This window comes from Panthera tigris, chromosome A2 (assembly GCF_018350195.1).
Source record: "Panthera tigris isolate Pti1 chromosome A2, P.tigris_Pti1_mat1.1, whole genome shotgun sequence".
Lineage (NCBI taxonomy): Eukaryota > Metazoa > Chordata > Mammalia > Carnivora > Felidae > Panthera > Panthera tigris.
The window spans coordinates 2,252,505-2,257,518 of NC_056661.1; positions in this window are offsets into that span (position 1 = coordinate 2,252,505).

Below are 5,014 nucleotides of genomic sequence, written 5' to 3' on the forward strand. Positions count from 1 at the left end.
GCTGCTTTGTTGAGTGCATATTCTATCCTTCCGTGTGAGAAATTAGCACCCTCCGCATATCTCAGGGTAAATGTACGAGTTCTCCATTTACACAGAGCTGAATCCAAGTCATTGGTAAATGCTGACTTATTCTATTTACGTGAGATTAAAACAATGTGCATTTAATTTTTCTAATGTTTATTTACTTTTTGAGAGACAGAGACAGAGCATGAGTAGGGGAGGGGCAGAGAGAGAGGGAGACACAGAATCTGAAGCAGGCTCCAGGCTCTGAGCCATTAGCACAGAGCCCGATGCGGGGCTCAAACTCACAGCCCATGAGATCATGACCTGAGCCGAAGTTGGATGCTCAACCGACAGAGCCTCCCAGGTGCCCCCCCCAATCTACATTTGTTTACTCAAACAGATGATTCTACTTGTTTCCCAGGAACTCCTAAGTTGTGTTTAACTATCACTTGTATACTAACAAATCTAACTCTCTTTACAAGAGAGATTTTATAAAAATATCCCTTTGCACTTATGTAGTGTCAAGTCAGCCTCGCTATTTCTCATTTAGGACAATTCTTGGTTAATATTTTCATGCATTCTTAGTCATGGTACCAGCTGCACAGGATTTTAGGGATTTTTTCTTTTGGGTCGATATTTTAAATTCTTATATACTTACGATCTTTGTCATTACCATGATTGTAACACATTACTAAGACTAAGGCGATGACTTCATCAATGCCCTCCACTCAAAGACCACCAGGACCACACCTGTCGGCAGAGAGGATCACACTGCATCGGGACATTGGATGACCACAACTCATGAAGGTGGGCAGAGGTGTCGGTGTGAGGGACACACTGTGACATGTACCACGTGAGGACATGTTCTGACATGACGCATGCAGACGTGTGACAGATGATGGGGGCGTGTGGGAAGGGCTCCCTTATTCTGGATTAGATGCCGTCAGGACGTACAGGTAAGTTTGTGATTGGAGATCTTCACACTTCTTGTCTAGAAAGCAGGCGGGATGCGGTGCAGCTCAAACTATGAATAAAGAGGCAGCACAGGGCGCCTGGGTGGCTCAGTCGGTTAAGCATCCTAGGTCATAATCTCCCAGTTCGTGAGTTCGAGCCCTGTGTCGGGATCTGTGCTGACAGCTCAGAGCCTGGAGCCTGCTTCGGATTCTGTGTCTCCCTCCCTCTCTGCCCCTCCCCTGCTCATGCTCTCTCTCTCTCTCTCAAAAATAAAATAAACATCTTTTAAAAATTTAAAAAAAGAAAAGAGGCAGCAGGCACATCAGCAAGAAGCAGGGAATATGTGGGGAGCTGTGTGGACTGGACTCTATTTTTTAGCCTCTTTACACACATGACCGTATCGTGGTCTTCATGTGCCTTGACGCCTCACAGACAAGGGAGTGCCTCATCCGAGGACAGGCGGGTGAAATGGTTTCTGCTCAGTGAATGTCACAGCCCAGTACCGAGCGCCGGGCCGGCTTCCGTGTCTGAGGCTATGACTGCCATTCTCACCGACTGTTTGAACACGGACGTGCTGCTTACTCATATCCGGCAGTGTGTTAAATGTCCTCCTGAAAGGAACCCTGTCACCACATATAAATCTAGTTGCTGCTCAGCAAATTCTACAAGGTACATACTATTTTTATCTCCTCGTAGGAGGTAACTGAGGCCTGTAAGTGCAGGTGATTTTCCAAAAACCGCAAGAAAGGAACCAACTCAGGATCAAGATGCAAATCCAGCCTTTCTTTCCCAGACTCTATACTCAGCGTCAGGGGCCGATTACTGACCCTACTTCAGGTGCCACACACCTGGCTCAAAGCACACCATCACATTCCATGCTGATCCAGGCACTGTAAGCACTTGCCCGCATGGCCTCGGGCTCACGGCCGCCCACCCTCCTGCTCGTGCTCACTCCCGTGGTGCTCCCCGGGGTCACCCCCTCATTACATGCACTGACCATCCCTCTCAGCCCTGAGTGTAATAAACTGTTGTCCTGGGGCTTCCTGTGCCCCCTCCTGTGACCATACGACACTGGCCAACCCCTAATGGCCACAGAACAGGTGCCCATTCACAGCCTCTAAACGTGAACTCTGGGGTTGTCCCTGCAAAACTGCAGAGTCAGAATCAGAAAGGCACCAGAGAGAAAAGGAACACCACTTCACAAGGAAAACCTCACCTGGGCATTTGCAGACCGTGTTTGAAATCAGGGATTTCACGGTTATGCTATGCACAAGCAAGAGTCCCACGGAAAATGTCACACACAGACTATTTCCCACCGTCGATGCTGAAATCGCAACGTTGTTGTGATCCACACCTTCCGTGTTGTTAGGTCAGTGTGTTGTCGGCCGGTGACAAGGTCATAGTGGGGGACTGAGGACAGCAGAGAGGAAAGCCCATTCCGACATTGGCTGGAATGACTACACGTAAGTATTACTCTCTGAAGACACAGATATCTTTATTTTCCATTTATACCACCAACTTCCTGTACATTTCCTCTGCCATTTCCTTCCCCAAGTCCCGTGGAACCGCTCCCCTTACACATCATCTCAGACGTGAAGCCCAACCAGCCCCACCCGAAATACAGCCAGACTCCCACCACGCCAGATCAGTTGCTACCTCTGTGTCAACCGGGGCAGATCAACAAAAGCATGAGTGGACTATTCTGCCTCCCCTGGGAATAATACAAGGAGACACCACTGGGTGAAGCATTACGAACCAATTACACATCGGTCCCGGTTAGAAGTGTCCTGTTCAGCACAATTCCCAGCAAGGAGTAAGGGAGGAAGGACACGTTTCCATTCTGGGGTCAGTTTTCCATTACCCCTCTGAGGTATGTGGACAGCACACACTGGGAAGCAGCATTGCCAGAAACTGTTAGTTTCCTCAAGGCAGTTCTGCCTGGAGCTCCGTGTAATAACGGATTCCCAGCGCAACTAAGACTCACAACAGCAACAACGCTGTTTTTTCTAGTTGTTGACAGACAAGAAGGGAAGATGAATGTGTTTGGGTCCCCTCCCACACTCTTGAGCTGCAAGACCATGACTCTGGGAGGAGGCCACTACATAAGCAATATTTGGATTTTCACCCGTTAGGAGTTAAGTCACTGTAAAAAAATTTTTTTAATGTTTATTTATTTTTGAGAGAGAGAGAGACAGAGCCGAGGGGCAGAGAGAGAGGGAGACACAGATTCTGAAGCAGGTTCCAGGCTTTCAGCTGTCAACACAGAGCCTGGTGCAGGGCTCGAACCCAAAAACTGTGGGATCATGACCTGAGTCAAAGTCGGATGTTCAACTGACTGAGCCACCCAGGCACCCCATGAGTAAGTCATTTTACTGAGAAAATCATGACGGCTGTAGAGGAATTAAACAAATACAAACCAGAAGGAAAATGTCATAATGTTTATGTACTTAGCACTATCAACCAAAATATATATTTCAAAAAACTAACACAAGAACTTAATCTTCTAGAATGGGATATTGTAAACTAATTTCTCAGTTGTGAAACATAAAACATATAATATTTTTTTAATTTTTTTTTAACGTTTATTTATTTTTGAGACAGAGAGAGACAGAGCATGAACAGGGGAGGGTCAGAGAGAGGGAGACACAGAATCTGAAACAGGCTCCAGGCTCTGAACTGTCAGCACAGAGCCCGACGCGGGGCTCGAACCCACGGACCGCGAGATCATGACCTGAGCCAAAGTCAGCCGCTTAACCGACTGAGCCACCCAGGCGCCCCAAACATATACTCTTAAAGTGTGCAACAGATGTGGAGTGCCGGGGTGGCTCAGTCGGTTAAGCATCCAACTTCGGCTCAGGTCAAGATCTCGCGGTTTGTGAGTTCAAGCCCCATGTCGGGCTCTGTGCTGACAGCTCAGGGCCTGGAGCCTGCTTCAGATTCTGTGTCTCCCTCTCTCTCTGCCCCTTCTCCACTCACTCTCTTTCTCTCTCAAAAATGAATAAACATTAAAAAGAATTATGCAATAGATTTGAAAACCTTGGTAATGAGACTTCTATGAAGCAATGTAGAAAACCATGTTTGACCAAAAAAAAAAACAAAAAAAAAACAAAACAAACGCACATTGTTTTGAATCACATATTAAAAATGACAGAATTAAACAGTGGGAAATCACACATAACAACAGACAGTCATTAGACATACTGGGTTTCTCTCTTAGCAGTCAGCTATAGGGGAAAACTCCCACAAACTGCCAAATACACTCACAGGTGCTAATTCCAATCATGGAAACATCCAGAAAGAAGAAATGCAGGGTCAGCACAGCCTCTCCACAACGCAACCAGGGACAGAGGTTTCCTGCATCTGTGGCTACAGCATTCGATCTGTCAGGGGGGAGGGAGGCAGGATACAGACCTACCCTGAGAGGGACAAGATGCTTACCACAGAAATCATGTAAAGAAAAAGCATGGAGATGAAGGGGTCACAGGATAAGAGAGCTCGCTAAGCACGACAGCCTGAAGAGACGGCCTCACGGACACAAAGAGTCACAGGGCAACGTAAGGATCCGTGGGGACCGGGAAGCCAAGACGGTCTGTCACGGGACAGCTCGTGGAAGTCTCTAGAACATGCTAACAAGAACTAATGTCAAACTTTTCTTACACGGGGGCTGTTCCAGACGGCAGACCAGAAGCCAGGACAACACGCCGTGACTCGGGCCCACCTGGGTCCCCACGCGTCTGTCCCCTGGCGGCACGGAAGGATGGAGAATCACGGTTCCTCACTGCTGCTCTCCAAGCCCCACACAGCTTCTCTTCTCAGGGCCTTCCTCTCAGAGCCACACAGAGGAGGACTCTGGGACGTACGGCCTCCCGCCTCACAAGGCTCACAACGAAACCCAGCAGAACCAGCCGGACACTACCTTTCCACTTCAAGCCACAAGGTTTCTCTTCTTTTTTTTTTTTTTTAAGTTTATGCATTTACTTTGAGAGAGAGCGCTATCAGCACAGAGCCTAACACGAGGCTCAATCCCACGAACCGCAAGCTCATGACCTGAGCCGAA